The sequence below is a fragment of the Alligator mississippiensis genome, chromosome 11 (genome assembly GCF_030867095.1).
Source record: "Alligator mississippiensis isolate rAllMis1 chromosome 11, rAllMis1, whole genome shotgun sequence".
In the NCBI taxonomy this organism is placed as follows: domain Eukaryota; kingdom Metazoa; phylum Chordata; order Crocodylia; family Alligatoridae; genus Alligator; species Alligator mississippiensis.
Window position 1 is genome coordinate 16,099,277 of NC_081834.1, and position 18,726 is coordinate 16,118,002.

The following is an 18,726-nucleotide window of genomic DNA, read 5'->3' on the forward strand; positions in this document are numbered from 1 at the left end:
TAAAACCACAATGCCCCCCTCCCCCCGCATTGAAGCTCTTAAAACTCTTTCAGTTCAGTAAGTTGTGTTGCTATATGCTATAATTTTCACTTTTGGTTAAGCAGTCCCCTGTGTGTATTTAATGCAGTTGTGTGTGTGTTTTCCTAAATGATTTTGTGTAATATAAGCCTGTTCTATTCCATGCGCCATTTATGCTGTAGAGATAGAGGGGTTATATATCAGTGCAAGTTGTATTATGCACTTTATCTTAGTATAACCTGACCCAGTTTTTTCAGGTGTTATGTGCTCTAATTTTGGTTCATAACCCTGTCCCATGCGTCAGGCCTACGGGAGAAATATCCAGGAGAGGAATTATCTACCTCCCCCTCCCACCACACATGCACGCATTCATGCATGCACACTCCTCTGGATGGTAGGGTGTGTCTTCTGCAGGAATAACGTTGCTGTCCTGTGCCTTTGCACTGTCAGCAATGTCAGTGGCCCCCTTGCTCATCTTCACAGTAGTTTGCCTTCCTTGCAAGTGCCTTTAGTGACCCGAGAGGGGAAGGAAGTCTCTATAAGAAAGGTAACAGTCTCAGGAAGTATTATTTTCTTTGACTAATCTCTATGGGGATGGACAGGGGATGAGGAGTAGGTTCCACCCATTTCCTTAGCACAGATCTTAGACAGAGTGAGAAGTGTCCTTTAGAACTGGGAAAAATGATGCTATGAGGCAAGCCGATCTCTCCCCTTCCGCGTGGAAGTTGGGACACGTCTGCTCGCAAAGGGTCCCTCGTGCCTGTGTATCTGGTGACATGATCTTGCTCTAATATTTTTTTAATTTACTGTGACCTACATTTCCCAGGCCTACTTTCAGATATAAAAGCAAAAGATTCTGAAGGGCAGCTCTGTAGCGTATCTGAAGAAAAGTAACTTCCCACTGGTTCTTTTGATGTTTTTACTTAATAATTTTTGGCACTGCTGTATAATTAGATTCATATTGATGCATTTTTACGTTGTTAATGAGGTTATATAGAACACAGCACAGCTTCCTTATTTCCTCCAAATATAAAAGACAATATATTATTAATTGAGATAAATCTTACCACAACAAAATTGACACTAAGAGGTCTACTAAATTACTTCTGTTTTTACAATAATAGTGCAGAGTCCCACCCTCCCCCCATCTCTTTGATGCATCTTGCTTCAAAATGTAGTTTTTTGTAAAACAACAAGCTGCTCTAGATCGTACTTTTCCCTTTGAGGCATGAATTTTTATTCCAGTGTTATAAAATAAAGCCTGGGAATAAAATCCTGAGAAGTACAGTTGGCTAGGTTATGATTTAATAAATAGGGGCTTAAAACAAAATCTGGTTATGGTAAATTAATTCTATGAATTTACCAAAGTTAAACTATGAATTATTTAAATACCTGTCAAAACTTTCATTGATTGCTTTCCTGAATAGAATTCCCATTGATGATAACCAGGGTTACATGCCTCAAGATTGAGTGTATCCCCTTAAACCATTTACATAGTCATATACGGAGTAACATAAACAATTGAAAAAAGCCTTTTGATGTGAACTAATATAAACAGATATCTTTGTGCATCAAGCTAATCACACACACACACATGCGCACACACACACTCTTCAATTGAAAAAGCATGGTTTTATTACAAAGCATAAGAACATTAAAAAAATAATTTTGTTTCATGTTTGTAAAAATTAAGCATGTATTCTGGTAATTATCTTGGAATACATTTGTATGGGGGATCAAATCTGCCGCATCAAGGAAGTATTCCAACAGTTTTGCATTTGTTGATTCACTTTGGATTTTCCAAGACAGAGAAAATCCAGACAAAGGAGGAAGTATTTTTACAGGAGCCCGTGTGCATAACTTCTTCCCCTCATGGGAGAGGGCCAATATTATAGTCTCTTATCAGCTGACTTCATCCTTTAGGCCCTAATTGTCTAAAGTATACACATGTGTAACATTAGCCAAGCAGGTACACTTGATTTCAACATTTGAGTTAGATGTATGTAACTTTTTTCTCTGACAGCAGCAAACTTAATTTTCCAAGCATGTCACATATGTAGTAGATAAATTTTAAAAGTGTATTTAATAACACAGTTAACTCATTTTTAAACACATTGTGCAATGCACAGGGTTAGCCAAAAACAACACTGTCCCCACCAAAAGAGGACTAAACTTATTTTTAAAATGTAGGAATTTTTCTAACAGGGGGAAGAGTTGTCACATTCGTATTGGCTGTGTTTGCAGTTACCTTGTTTGTTTCTCTATTATAATCCCGTTTGTTACTGATTACGTATGGGACTTGGATTCAACAGAGTTTAGGAGATCAGAGCAACTTGCTTGCTGATTTTAAAAAGAAAAAAGTAAAACTGTAAAGAGAACCAGTAAACTAGCAGTTAAGTGTTACTGAAAAGGAAGTGCATTGACTATTTAAGGCAGCTAATGCAAATGAAAATCCTTGCTATTTTTCAAAAGTAGGAAAAACTCCGGGTCAGATCATTCCCTCTACTTTTACCACAGGAAATGATCAAAGTAGCAGAAAATCTGCTCTTTTTGGCCAAACTTCTGTCAGATGCAGAAGGGGTTGAGCCAACACATGATGTCTGCAGTGTGGAGGGGGTGGAGCTCCTTGGCAGTGGGGTGGAGCCAAGAAAGAGAAACTCTTAGGAGGAGGGAGCACCTTCTCTGCAAACCCAGAGGAATGCTCTTGTTCTAGATAATGTTGGGACTAATCCAGCAGGCAGTTCTTAAATGATATAAACTTTCTTTCCAAGCTATCAGATGCTTCAAAGTATTAGACTAGGTACATCCAGAGGGCTCTGGGAAGCTGCTGCTTTGCAGAGCAAAGGAGCCTATGGAGCAGCTATAGGGCATCTCTGGGGTTTCCCTATTGATCTCAGGATATCCCTCAGTCTGGGGGGCCACCTCACTAGATGAGGAGGCAAACCTTTGTCACCCTGACAGGATGATTTAGTTACCAAAACAAAAAAGTCCTCTAGAGCTCTGTGTCCCCCATTGGCTCTCTCAAGGCTATACGAGCAGGACAGCATAGTATGGGCTTGCATATTTTACATCTGTTGAAATTTTCTATTTCACTTTCTGTGAAAGACCTCAGATGGATGCCACGTAGGCAGACATTCCTTTCCCACAAAACTGCAGTTCCTAGGTTGTCCCATCAATTAGGACTCCTTCAAAGGTACCTGGTCTCCAGGCCCATTCATTTCAATTGTCTGGCCGTTTGCTGAGGAGCCAACACAGTCCTACTGGTGACACAGGTACCTGTCCATTGTAATGGACTCAAACCATTCATTTATTTCATTTGAGGCACTACATTTTCTAAGACATTTTCTGGTTAGTATAAAAATCAACCTAACAAGCAGTATCCTTCAGACTCTCTCTTGAGAAGCTTATGGATGTAAAGGGCCTGATCCTGAGCCTACTGCGCTCCATGTAAATAATAGTTCATTAGAATATTTATTATAGTACTTATCTCAATATAAGCTCAAGGGTCTGCTTAAATTGCAAAGCTAGGAAATGTTAAGTCTGAAGCTGTGTCCCCACAATCTGCCGTATCGTATTAGAAGAGTGCAAAGTTTTTGCCATGCAGCATCTGATTCTATATATAGGCACAAAGTCAAGAATGGTGTTTCAGCACTAACTAAGCATTTCCTGACTTTTTTTGACTGTTTGCCAAATCCTTGTTACTGTTTTAACTTAATTTCTATAATTTCCCTTTTATGTTAATAAAGGTTTCTTGTGGCTGTAAAAGTTGAAGTTGTCTAACTCTACAGATGGCTTGGCTTTCATGTAAATGCTATTTAGATTACTTAAAAGTCCTGCTGGTTACCAGATGGCACTTTTTGGTTTATATGTTAGGCACTTCTGAAAACCAAATATGAAAAGTGATTACTAACAACTTGCTTCATTTTAAAGGGGGGTGGGGGGTGGGGTGGGATTTAGTTTGAAGTGAAATGATTGAACGCAAATGGATTGGGTTTTTTTGCTTGTATCCAAATACACAAAACTGTTTTCTTCCAGTCTTGTCTGTTTTAGGAGGCAGGAAAAGTGCAGTTCCTAACACCAGTCTGGCCAATAATGTGTCTGTCCTGAGACATACAAATCAGAGAGGTGACCCTGCAACAGAATCTATGTGCCTGGACCCCAGTGCCCATGATAGAGCCCCATGTCTCTGCAGAGAGGTAGGGGGTCCACCCAGACTGCAGGTTCTGGGCTTAAAATGAAACCCCCTCAGAAGTCTGTGGACTATCATCGTGGCTGTTATTGTTCTCAATAATTCACTGATATGCTATATGCAGCTCTGATGGCTTGAACTATCCCTCAGTTAGCTTAGGAGCATTTCCCTGGCCACGATGATACAGAACCTCCCGATTCCTGTTTTGAAAGCTTGGGGCCTGGCCAAGAAAAAGGAGGCATGGCCTCCTTCCCTGGAGATTGGTTCCTCAAGGCTATCTGCAGACAATATAATTAGCACTATGGTCCATACCAGAGCCCAAACAGCCCCAGAATCTGCGGAGTGAGAATGTGGCTTGAAATCACCTTTGCCCGACAACCTATGCCACGCTCAGTCCTTGGTTTGACCAGCCAGGTGGGACCACTGGGGGCCCTAACATTGATGTCAGCCCAATGTTAATTTGCTTGGATGTTAGCAGATGTTACCTGTTTTTAGTAGGGTTTATGTTTTGTTGATGATGTTCATGCAATACAGGAAGGGCAGTGGTCGATCCCTGAAGCAGGGGGGCCTCAGTGGTTCTATTTTATAGAGCAGGCCTCTGTAGGGAAGGTGAATGTGGGATGCTGCCTTTAGCCTGCCTTCCCCTTGAAGGTAGAAAGTGCTTAGGAGAAATTACTAGGGTTTGAATTATGGATGCACCTACTAGTTGTTGCTTCCTAGTTCCAGCAGTGATTTTAGTTGCCAGGAAAGTGTAAAGCAGCTCAAGTGTGCTGAGTATAAAACTATTTCCCAAAATTGTCTCTCTCAATACAGTGCTTGTCTAATCTGTCCCCCTTAAAAATATTCATGTTGAATGTGGCCTTAATATACCCTGGAATGTGTTTTGTAATCTAACACAGAAAAGCTGAGATTTTAGACAAACTGTGTACAGCAAGGCAAGTTATAGGATGCGTAACTTCTGCCTTTCTTGCCCTTTTTCTGTTGGAATAAATTTGACTCCACAAATACAGTCATAGCGAATCTACAGTTCAGGCCGTCCCTAACTTTAGGCCATACTGTCTAAAGTGACCTGTAACCGTGAAAACTCTCATGTTTAGTGACTGGCAAAAGGAAAAAAGAGAGAGAGATAGAAAAAAGGGTACCTTTAAATTTTTTTTCTTTTAATTGAAGTCATTTGGGCCAGCCATTTTAGGCTTATCAGATTTTGTAACAGAGTGGGTATGCCTCTCTTGTTGATGTGAATTGTTTCTCTGCTCATCCTTTAAAAAAAAAAGTAGCTTGCTTTGTAAAACTTAAATAGACTTTATGTATAAGTAACTGAAGAGAACATGTGCATTGAACCGATATTATGAAGTTACACACAGTCAGATTCCTTTAATGTTGAAAATTCTGTCAGGTACCCACATAGGGACTGATTATAACTTCTCTTAGAAGCCTGTCAAAGAAATCTTGTGAACATCAGATTAGAGGTGCACGTCTCAATAGTCTGTGCTAATGGAGCGTGCAACTTTTAAAGGAGCAGAAAAGTGGTTGTTCTTATACTGGTATGAGCTCCAGAGGCTAAGCCAGTGGAGATTTATGCATTCATGAGAGCCACCTTTGAAATTTGGCACAGAGTTCTGCTGCTTGTGCTGTAGGCACTGATAATGCTTGCGAAATCCAGGAGTGAAATAAGGTCTGAAAAATGTTACGGTGACAGGAAGATCCTATTATTTCAGAGGTTGATACACATGGACAACCGGGGTGACTATATGTGTGTCTTAGAAGGGGAAAAAATCCTAAAAATGTCAGGCCATATCCCCAAAGGTATTATGTGCCTAACTCCAATTCATAGGAGTTAGGTGCATAAATAAGAGTTAAATGTTTAAATGCTTTTGCCAATCTGAGATTTTGTGATAAAATCTGACTGTGTGTGTGTAATATGTATGCATATTTTGTATAGAGAGAGAAATAGGTTAAAAAAAAAAAAGCAGACAATAGAATATTGTGGCAGAGATTAAATAAAACACTGCAAAGCAGGTAAATTTGCAGTTAAGGTTCCAACATCATCCTGGCAAACAGCTAAAAGGAAAAGACAGGGCAGGGTTGAACTTGATAGAATAATCATAGTTAATAGAATAGTTAGAGACCCACCTTATCTCTCTAGCCTTATTCACCAACATCTTGCATCTTACCTTTGACTATAAGCCAGGACTTCATCTCCCTTACTCCATCCTCCACTCCTGGTACAACACACTGATGTGGAACAGAGCCTCCATTGTACTCTTTGAATGCTCCGTATAGAGACTGTGTATTCCATGGTACTACATATCCCCTGTAAATTGAAGTCTGAGACTACCCCTTCCACATCAGACTAGGAGTATGCCAGTGCACCATCTATGAAGGTTTCATCAAAGTTTCAGTATCAAAATGCAAACCAGAGAGTCTCCTCTAGGCCCTGGAAGTAAGAGTTACATATAATTGATCAAAAAGACACAACTGTGCTATTCAGATATGTGAACAGACTTGGATTTCTTCTGCGTAGCATTTCTTTAGCCTGTTGGGGGTGCTTTTAGAGAGAAGGGGGTTGGATCCTTAGCCTATTGGTGAGTGTTAATGAATGACTTAGGGCTGCTGCAAATTCCTCTGTAATATAGCAGGGGGACGGGGGGAGGGGGCGTCTGTCTAGCTATACTATTCTACTGACATTTTAGCTAAGGGACTGTATATCTTGAAAGGTGTGTCTTTAACCCTGGAATTTAAATTTAAATAATATAAAACCAGTACTTGGACCTTCACTGAATTGTAGCAATTGAAGAAGTACCAGGATATGGGAACAAAAATTCATTAGCCAATTGGACACTAAGTACCAGGGAATTAACATAGGCAATGACTTCATGATCCATTATAATCTACTTGATACTAATACTACTTAATCGGCACTTCACAGGTGATAAGAGCTCTCCTGAACAATCTTGTTCTTCCATTATCAGGTTTTTACTGCATTTCTCCTGCTTGTTGGCTACCTGATCATTTCTCTTGTATCCTGTTTCTATTTACCTACAAAGTTTTACTGAAGCACTTGTTCCATCTGCTGCTTAGGTCTGCTGTGTCTGCTGCTCTCTCAGAGGCCTGAGGAAAGGCATTCTGATACCCCAAAGATTGCCTCCATCCCAAGCATGCAGTTGGTCCAATAAAAATATGCCACCCACAAGAACTCTTGCCTCTTGTATACTAAACCATTACAGCAACGCCATCACCTTAACACTACCAAAAGTCAAGCAATAATTTATATTTATTGGTGAATCGCCTAATAGATCTCTCTCTCTCGCTCTCTGTGGAGATCTGTCAGACCTCTAAAGTCTGCCCCAGGAACAAATTAAAAACAGCAGAAATCCTTTACTCAGGCCTAGCCTATTTGACAGAATTTCTAGAGTAGTTTATCAAATTGTCTTTATCTAGCCCAATTTGTGCATGGAAGTGGGGAGGACAAAGAAAGTGCTTTGTCTAATTATCCAATTATTATTTCCATGTCTGCCTTAAGAAGACTGTCATGACCAAAATACTTTCTTTGAATAATAGTTTTACTTTTATACTTCAAGCAGGAGTTGTGATTTTTAGTAAATGTTTTCATGGGGCAACTAAAGGAAATTGTGCTACTTGGATTGTAATACTACAGAAGAGTAGGGGCCAACTTTTTTTGGCAAACTGGCCACTTGCCCCAAACGCCTGCTTAATTTCCCTGCCCAATCTGCTGCTCCACTTTCTGCTTCCTGCCTGCTCTGCTGCTCCGCTTTCTGTTTCCTGCCTGTGCTCCCTGCTCAATATCCTGCTCTGCTTTTTGCTTCCTGCCCAATCTGCCACTGTGCTGCTTGTCCCACCCCACCCAGTCTGCTGAGCATCATGCACACAAGCTCCCCGTGCCACTTGTGGCATGAATGCTGCAGGTTGGCCACCCGTTACAGACTACAACAACGTGCGTGTGCTGACTTCAGTGAGGCTCTTCTATGGGCACAGGGGGTCCTTCCAGACAAAGCCATTGCAGTAACAGGACTATAGTTTGCTGTTACCTGTGGTACTGAAAACTTCTATTCAGGGCACTAATCCCCTATGCTTTAAACAGACAAAAAAGTTCCTCACTGAGATTATTTGATGCTTTATAAAGACAAAATGTTTCACCCCCATTAGTGGAAAGTTGTGCCTGAAGAAAAGCAAGCAAAGCTCAAGTCTGAGTTATCAGCTATTTCTTTTCTAAGAGCCATTCATTCCACAAAGGAAATGTTTTAATTACATCTTGGTTTTTCATGCCATTCTCAGAACAGAGAATATATTGCATTATTCTGTAGTAATGGGAAATACTTGCTCATACCTCTGACGCCTTTACAGTCTTTTCCCTTTTACTTAGAAAATAACAATGCAGCGTACAAATGTCTCTCTGGGGGCTAAATACACTTTGCAACTGCAGCATCGCACCCCGTAGCGCTGAGGAGTTTGCTGAGTAAAACAGGTTATTTAATGCAAATATGAATTGTGAGAGTAGATTTTTTTTTCCAAAGGACATTCAGGAATATCATTTTGCTCTCAATCTCTTCACTATATTCCCTTAAGTTAGCCATGTTTGATACTTTCTTCCCCTGTAAGACCATCATAGGACTATTTACAAAATAAAGATCTATCTATAGCAATTAATCAATATTTTTAAAGCAGTTTTAAGTAACTATCACTTGGCCGCTGTGAGGCTGTGAATGGTCTCCACTCCCACTGATGTCCTTAAAGTCCTGAGTTGTTTCTGCTGCTGTTCAAATTAAACTGTTCACGTTACTGTGGTTAAAATCAACTGTGCACAGAATAAAGTATCACAAATATTTTTAACAAGTCCAGAAGAAGAATTCTTCAAAGAGCATATTTTATACATCATGAACTTTACTTTTTTTAGAATAGCTAAATAACATGGGATCTGAATTTTCCCCTCACAATTACTGTGTATATGATCAGAAGCAAAAAAAAAAAAAAAAAAAAAATCGGGCTGAAAAATTTCTTCCCATCTCTAAATGTATTTTGAAATAGGTTTAAAGATTTACTTTTGTAGCAGAGGTTGGCAGCAAGCTCTCTTTTCTAGTACAATATGGAGCATAAGTGAAAAACATCCTCTTGATCTTGGCGGCAGGGGGTGGGATGAGTGGTGCAAAAGGAACTATACCTTTCCACTTGTTAACTGCTATACAGTTATTGCACCTACTCACTGCACTCTAACCGCTTTACAGTTATCTTATGTGCATATATCTTAACACTTAGCAAGTTACTTCAGTTAGATCAATCCTTATGCATCTTCCCCCAAGACTAAATCATCCTATCTAACCATATTGAGTCATGGTAGCATTTATTAAGATTAAAAAATGAAAGCCAAACAGGTCAGAAGATGAGAAATTTAGCCTACTAATTTTAAAGGCTGTTGTCTTTGTTGAAGCATGTTTTAGGAGAGTCTTACAAGCCTGAAGCAAATTATTTTTAAACCATTTCATTTTATCATAGTCTCAGGAGAGTACAGTGCACTCTCTTCCATCCCAGGCTATTTGGAAATGAATGCTTATTAGAGCTTTTTTTCCAAAAAAATAAAAATGCCAGCCTGATGTAGTTTGCAGTGGGTTTTACTTAGTCACTCTGCTGCGATGTACAGTTTAGCAGGTGTGTGGGGGAGCAGGGTTTGAGTTTAATGCTGGATTAAGTACTACAGCCAATTGAGATTGGCATACATGGGTTTTTTTCTGACTGAGAATTGCAGGCTTGCCAGTGTTTGTAAGAGGCATTCCCCTGGGTTTTTTTGTGGAATTATAAAATGATCTTAAGACCTGGGGGGGTTTCTGGGTTTTTGTTTTGTTTAGTTTAGTTTAGTTTTTCTTTCATGTCTTATTTCTTGGCCTTACCTGGATACAAAGTGCAGTGCCTTATGCATATATGAAGCTATCTTGTGCTGTACACACTGTCAATAGCACACTTCCCTTCCTTTTATTGGTGCTGAATCTATTCTATTGGTGTTGGACCTGAAGTTGTTGCTTCAGACCTTTCAGTCCTTACTGGTCTTGCTTAGATGAAGATTGGGCTTTGGTTAGGATCAGTCTTGCCTGTGATCAGAACATGTAGGGTGTAGGCTGGCTTCCACATTGGCAAGAAGTGCAGTTCGAAGAGGTTATGCTGAAAGGACAGAGAGATGCCTAGTCATCAAGAATATGCCAGAGTGGTATTTTAAGAGGGATTGAAACTGGTGGTCCTTACTAAGGCTGTAGTTAGAGGTCTGTCCCTCACAAACTTGTACCCAAAGGAACAGCTGAACCTCCTGGAAGGGCAGTATGCACATAGATAGGGGCCCTTCATGGGAGTAGGTCTGGATGTGGTGAAGCTGCATGTTGAAAATAATTGTTTCTCAAGCCAGAGTTGAGCTAGCAAGGTATAATGGGCAGGATTTTCAATAATGTTTCTGTATGCCATTACGTAGATCCTTGAGACTTGCTGTAGGAACATGCAAATTGTGAGTGGGGTTAGTGTACATCTGGACACCCATTTGCTAGAGAAGTCTAAGAGCTTCTGAAAGGGGTTAGTTTAGAACCACTCTCATTTTATGGCTATAAAACTTAAGACAGTATGATAGGTCTGAAAGAGACGCTCAGACCTCCAAATCATCTCTCAATTTAGGTTATTCGTGTAGGCACCTTTCTCCAGTGGACACTGCTCAACTAGGAGCCATTCCTTACCTCTGCTGTTTCCCTTAACAGTCCCGTACCCTATTCTTCTGCTGAGCAGTAAGGGAAGGAAGTAAGGATGGAAGGGCGAAAGAACGTAATCAAAATATGGCTCAGCATTAGCAACAGACTGAGGATTTCAGCTGATAGGCTGAGAGCTGCAAGCAGCAGCTGCAGGAGTAATATGAACACTCATTCTCTGCATCCTGCCAATGACTTCAACCATCCCTGGATATCAACAGTAAGCTAACAGTTGTGCTAGTTTCTTCAAGGGCAGAATTATTTCATATTTTTACCATTTCATATTTTAACCCAAACTACAGGTGAAAGTTAAATTGGATCAAGATAGTACATAGACTACTGGAACCTCTCATATCTTCAGTAGGGAGACAGATGAGCAAGGAAACAGTACTGCAAAGCTATGTGCACCACACCGCTTGTAACTGTACATTACCAGGTCTAGTTTGCAGTCCGGCAACCTTGTTTACTGGAGTGAAAGTGGTACTGTGAGCCATTGCTGTTTGCCCTCAGGCCACCATCTGTCTTCACCTTTTCATATAAACAGACCTCTGACATTTCCAGGTAAAGAACTGTGCATCTCTCCTGTGAAATACTCAAGGATAGAATCATACCCTTTGACTGGCTTTTTCCTGGGTATGGCATTACATAATGAAGTCCAAGGATGTGGGGTTGTTGGTTGTAGCCATGTTGATCTAAGGACACAGGCAGGCAAGGTTCATTGGGTTGGTGTGATATCTTTTATTAGACCAACTGAATAGTTGGGAAAAAGTTCTTTGCAAACTTTTGGGCACAATCACCCTTCTTTAGGCATTGGAAGACTCTGCTCTTGTTTTGAGATCTCCAAGGTAGAGTCTCCCAATGCCTGAAGAAGGGTGCTTGTGCCTGACAGCTGCAAAGAACTTTTTCCCAACTACTTAGTCCAAGGATGCGTTTTTCTTTCCTGGTTGTCACCAGGATGTTTCTCAGCACATGCTGATCAACTAGGAACTATCCCTCACCTCTGTTTTCCTTTTAATGCTTTGGCCTCGTCCAAAAAATCATTCTTGCCGGCTTACAAAAACAGCTGGAACAGCAACATCACTCCATTTTAAGATCTGAATTGTGTTAGCTGTTACATTGGTTCCACATGCTCCTAGGGTGGAGACGGCAGTTAAATTCCCAGCACAGCCAGTCAGGCCAGGAACTGCAACCCTGTGGTAAGTGGCAGTGACTTTCTAATTCTTGATTACGTTATGTGAGAGAAGATTGTTCCCAGAGCAATTTATCAAGAGGAAAAAATGGAAATCAGAGTTCCAGGATGACCTTACATCCCAGTGATCTATTTGGCTGGAGTCAGTTATTACTCAGCTTCTCCGTCACAGAGGCTGTAGTAGTCTCATGCTTTGTCATCACTACTAAGTGGGCAGACTCCTGAGCTCAGTGCATATGCATCTGGGTGATAGGAGAAGGATTTATGAACGAGAGAGCAGAACAAAATGTACCAAACGGTTACCTGAGACCAGCATTGGTCCTGTTCGTATAACTTAATTTCTGACTCTGGAATTTCCTTTCTAGATTGAAAGTTGTTTTTGAGCCAGTGATGCTGGGATACATTAAAAACAACAAAAAGAAGGACTTCGGGGCAACACAGCCTCAGAGTAGGGTATGAGTGTTGTTGAGGACCTCTACGGAGAGGCAACACAGTAATTCTGTCTTGTTTCAAGTACACAGAGCTTGAAAAGTTTTTTTTCCTAGAAATGTGTAATGGGGCTGTTGGAAAGCAGACCACTCCCCTTCCCAGTAGTTTCCTGCTGAAGTCATTTAAGGCCTCTTACGCTTTCATCTGTGTATACTTGTGGGCCAAGGTGGGTTTTTTTTTTTCTTTCCTCTTTCATGGAATACAAGCAAAGAAGCAAAGAAATCAAGTGCGTAGGGAAGAAATCATTAGTCCAGAAGTTGGAAATTGCTCTGCATTTGAATTTGGCACAGCACGCCCTCAGTTTTTTTTCATTTCCCTTCTCTTTTCATCCATTGCAAGGAAGTGGATGTAGGTACATTTTCTTGTTTAGGTTCTGCTAAAAGCATGTGTGCATGCTGCCCAAAGGGGCGGAGGGAGAAGTTTTTCCTTACTTCACTTCTGGGCTGTCTGTTCAGAGCTTTACACAGGAGGTGACTTGGAAAGGCTTATGAATTCCATTTACTCTGCACTCCGATCTGAAGATCACCGTACACTGAACATGCAATATTTGCTTTATAAAAAAGAGCCATAGCACAGCAGCTATTTAAACATCTTTCCCTTCTACAAGCTGGCAAGCAGCCCATGTTCATAGGCATGAAAATATATTTATGTTGAGGCCATGACTAACAAGTGATCAAGGCAGCAGGCATTTAGAAGTGGAGTTTTTCAGAACAGTAGTAGTAGAGGATGTTTGCCATGCGTAGCAGGTTTGACTAAATTCAAACCTCCCATTCTGGAAAACAGGAACTTTTTGGACTCAAGTAATTCTCTTTTGTGTTTCAGCCACATCTGTAGTGCGGATGTGTTCCTGGGAAGAATTACATACGTTTATCCAGGCTTGTGTCAAGTTCAGGTCTTCACACCAAAGGTGCAGTAAATTTTTGTTCTACAACTAATCTATTTAATACTTCCACATAGACCATGCAAGTTCAGTAAAATAACTGTGCATTCCACAGCAGAATGAAGCTTGAGATTTGTTGTTTGCTGCTACTGATTTTCTCTAGTTAATTTGGAGTGCTGATTGTAGCATCCTGCATCAAGGTCATAAGCCTAGCTAGCCCCACTTACTTCTACCGGGAGCTGGCAGCAGGAATTAGAGGTATGTGGCCTGTTTCATTGTGAGCAAGGGTATACCTTGCAAAAATCAAAGTAAATATTCTTCCTTGTACTTGGCTGACTACTAAGAGCTCAGTGTCTTAGTTCAAAGTACTGGCAAGCTTGTAGCCTTGATTTTAAAATCTGAAGCAATATGGCAAAAATGGAACCATGCCCTGAGTCACCCCTGCCTCATTTTAGGATGTCAAGGAGCTATATGGAAGAAATGCTGTGTGATTGTGTAATTTTTTTAAACATGCGCATACACAGAAGGTTTGCAAGTATTTGCACAGGCAACCTTTAAATTAACTTTTCTAACTAAAGTCTTGACTTGCCAGTCATTAAAATATTCCTGTAGTGTATTTATAATACACTAAAGGAAAATTATAAATAAATAAGGTGTGTTTATTACCCAGGTGTGTGTACACACTACTAGATTAGTAGGGAGCATAGACTTATAAAAGGGGGAAGAGAGAGAAAATGTAGAGACAGAGTGGTCTCAGCCTAGAGCAGGGGGGCTGGACACAATGATCTCACAAGGTCCCTTCCAGCCCTAAACTTCTGTTGATCTGTGAATCATCTTGTTCTTGCCCCCCTACTTCAGTAGAGGATGGTACAGTATTGACCTAGTCTCACTGCAGTCACAAATTATTATAGGATCGGTTTCTCTGCATGGCTGCTCAGCTAAGAGGCAGCGAAACATGCACTGTACAAAGCTAGCCACAGAATCAAGGCAAGCAGCATAACTTTTCACTCTAACAATAAAACATTTACAGGGTTGCTGATGGAGAGCGATAAGAATGTCAGTGGCTGTTTACACCAGGGAAGGATCAGGTACAGCCAGTGAGAGGACAGTATTTATTGAGGGTTTGAGGGTTTTTTTTTTAACCTTTTCAGAGCAGTTTAGTAGTTCAAATTTATTGGGGAACTTTTTTTGCTGAGCTAAGATCAAAACTAGACAATGGGAGGAGATTTGAGAGAACAAGACAAACAGCTTCAGAAAAAGTGTTTGCTTATCCTATCAGTGAAGCTTTCTCTTGGAGCTGTATAGAATCCAGCAGTGTTTTACTTGCTGACTTTTCTCCTCTTCCTGATGCTATGTCCCAGGCTGTAGGGCCTTGATAAAAGATCAGAGGTGGACAGAATAGCAGGATGCAATAGGAACCAATTCTGCTCAATATCCACGTCTTCTCCTGGGGAACAGATGGGTGCTGGGGCTGAGAACACTCCTACAACTGCATCTTTTCTAGCTGCCTGTGCCTGTATGTTTTCCTTGCATGCATGCTACAGCCAGATGGACTGTTATACTTGTTTCCTTTCATTTGCCAGCTGTGTGGAAGAGGGTGACTGAGAGGAACTGGGTGAATCATTGTCAAAAAAATTATTCAGAAAGCACAATTGTTGCATTTACAGCTACCAAGAGGAAATGAGAAGCTGCCACTGGAGGGATGTTGTTTTAAAAATCAATAGTTACGAGATCATGAAGCAAAAAGAAAAAAAGAATCTCCACGAGGGCCAGGACCCCTCAAACAGTTGGCTAGAGCAATGGAGATTGTTAAGAACAAACAGAAGCAGCCAGAGCCATTGCCAAGATGGTTATGGCCATCTAGATGAAAAATGAGCCTGACAGCAGCCAGACATCCAGACGGCCAAAACAGCAGCACCTCAAGTAACACATGCATCTGTCTGATTGGACTCTGAGGCATGGACTAGTGGAGTTGAATATAGCTAGTTCCCCCTACTAGATGCCCTCACCAAGGGCATTTGCCACCACAAAGAGTGTAGAGATGGTTCCCTCTGCAGCTAACAGGGCAGGCTGGTGGGGAGTGCGGGGAGTAGGACACCATAACCCCTAAGTTCTGGAGAGGATGGTGCTTCCCCCAGCAACACAAAGCCTTGTGCTCCCACTTAGTGAGACTTGTGTGTCAGGCACATTGAAGCGCTAGGTGCAGAAATATTGTATTGTGCAATTAAAACAGATTAGATTCAAATATTGCAGATTGTGTTCTCCATGCAAACACGCTGAACAGTTGGTATTCAGTGCGTGGCATGCAGTCATTTTGGCTAAGTACGTGGTAGCAATAAGGAGTCAGTAACTTCTCAGGAAAATTCTCCCAAAAAGTGTTAGTTCCTTGTGAAGCTAGCTGTCCTGACAGTGTTACTTGTCACTAGAATATTATTGCAGCAATGACTTGTAATAATATATGAAAGGATGTGACATTTATGTGAGTAAGAAGAGAGAGATCTGCTCGTGAATTATAACAAGATTAAGAGCTAATGCACTTTGTGATCAGGGCATAAGTAATTGTCCAGCTGGGCTCAGGAAGAATTCATCATCCCAAGGGTAGAGCTTTGCACAAGTTAAAGCATTTTGGGGGTTGGGAGGGTATGCCTTCCTCTACAGCATCTGGCATTGGTCACTGTCAGAGACAGGATATGGGAGTAGACGGAGCACTGGTCTGTTCTCATACGTCAATCTCTGTGGCTCTAGCACTAATGGAAACTGCAGCTTCCTATCAAAACCCTTCCCCTCAAGACAGCATTAGAAGTGAAAGGTAGAGTGACTGAATTTCATGACTTTGAAGTCACCCCATGAGATGAGATTATCCAGGGCTCTCACAAGAAAAAAAGCTGTGTTCCAGGTAGAGGTCAACAGAGACTGAAAGTTAAAGTAGTTTTAAATGAGGTTTCTGGCCTAATATGTAGGTCAGGAGAAGACGCCCTTTCTTTTAGGGTTGCAATTTGTCATTTTTGTTCACACTGGGATTCAAGGCAGCTCAACCAAGGAAATTCAGAGTAAGGACTATCGCCCCCTCCCCCTCCTCGACTCTGTTTAACACTTAAATCAGGCCAGTTTGAGTCTAAAAGACAAATCAGTAAGTGAATAGTCAGAATATTTATGCTGATATTTTTTCACTTCTATAACAGCCTCAATACTGAGGGCTTTTTGTCCTGAAGTTTTTCATTAAGGTAGGTTTATTTAGTACCTCTGGCAGATGTGATGCTAACCTGCAATCAGTCTGTTAATCGCATCTTAAATAGTAACCCAGCCACATATTCAGGGAATGAATGGTGCTACAAAAAGGGAAACCAGCCATGAAATATTAGGCAAAATTTGTGTAATATTTTTGTGGCTGGCTTCCATTGCATCTTAAAATTGAACATGTGGCAGGGTTAAGACTACAGGGTCTTCAACTGGCCGCAGTGTGGTCCCCGCTAGCTGGATCTGGGATCCTACTGGAGCTCAAACTGGCCCCAGTGTAGTCACTGCCCAAGTCATCCAGCTCTGGGGACTGCATGGGAGCCTGTTCAGGCCCCAGTGTGTTCCTGGAGCCGGGTGACAATCAGCTGATTGCCAAGCACTTGGCTTTCAACTTGCTGGTGCAGAAAGAACCTGGGATCATGATCCTGGGCTCCTCCCTGAACTGGTAAATAGGGTGTGATTTTTGAGATCTGATCCTCAAATTCCCAAAGTCCTGTATCCTGCCATGTACATATAGCATGGCAGGAGACACAGTTGTTGGGATCAGGGCTCAGATACCATTGCACCTTTAAATGAACACTTGTCACCAGCTTGAGAAACTGAATCTAAAAGGTCAGTGTAGAAATGTATTATCTTTTTTAAACTATGTCACCCATTACCTGTAACATGACAGTCTTCTTCCTAAAACATGCTCCTTTTCCAAACAAGATGTTTGATATTTTCTGTCTGACTTGCTTAAATGCTGCTCCCACTAGTGGTCATTAAAATGACAATATTTGCCCATATATACAACATTTTTTTTTCTGTATATTCATGCCATATGTATGTTCCATATATTGTAATCTATGACACCACTCTCCTATTAGTTTTACTTGTTCTCAGCAACTCCCCCTGACAGATGGCAAAAGCTGGTTGCTTTAATAACTACCATTGTAGCAATCAAAACTCTCACATAAGTCCTTGTGCAACATGCCATCCCTGCAAAATATAACATATGTCAGCTATATTATTAACAGAAAGGTGGCCAGGCCCAGTTTTTGCTTTGTCCTCTGTACCTTTAGACAAACCACCTATTCAAAATGGAACTGACATGCACTAGAGAGTGAATCACAACATAGCAAGAAATGCTTTTCAGTTGAAATCATTCCTATTGAGCTGAAGTATTGCACTGTTTATATCTCATCAGCTCCAGAAAGCAAGCACAAATGAAAGGACTGATTTTTAGCATGTTACAAGGAAGCTGGCTTAGCTAATATAGAGCATCTGGCCAAATTGACAAAGAGCAATTTTACAACTGATCTGATATCTATACCAACTTTACAGCTTCCTATAAAACTGATTTCATTTCTTCCCTTCCCTGCTAAAGAGTTAGCCTTCCTGATTTATTTTTTTCCTGAATGCAGTTTAGATATCTGATATAAATGAAACCCTGTATTGGTTTATTCTTTTAATTTGACTGCTTCTAAAATAACACCCATCTAAATTGATGTTCATCTAAACAACCTTTTAAATTTGATGTTCATGTTCGACTCTCGTTGGCATACCAAATCCATCTAAAGGAGTACAGCAGTAAACATGTGATATCAAGATCCCTTTTTGTATGAAAACATTTACTGAAGTCCCTTCACCCACCTCTGATATGATATGCAGCCACCTTCCTGGGAACAACTGACTTCATTTGACAACGTGAAGAAGCACTAAATAAGTGAGTATTTAGGACAAGAAGTGAAACTGTGAGGGGAATTTCAGCTGGTAGATTGTATAATTATATGAGCTGGAATTTAGCCAGGATGTTGGGGATAACATTTCTGTTCTTACACTAAATGATACAGCAACTTTAATAACTGCAAGTATTCAAAACACTGGTGTTTTAAATGTGATTTAAAAGAAGGTTCCTACAACAAGAGTTATTTTAATAGCATGCTTTAGGTTTAGTGTACTCAGAGGGAAGAGTGTTACCTTGTGAATTATCAATGCAGGACTATGA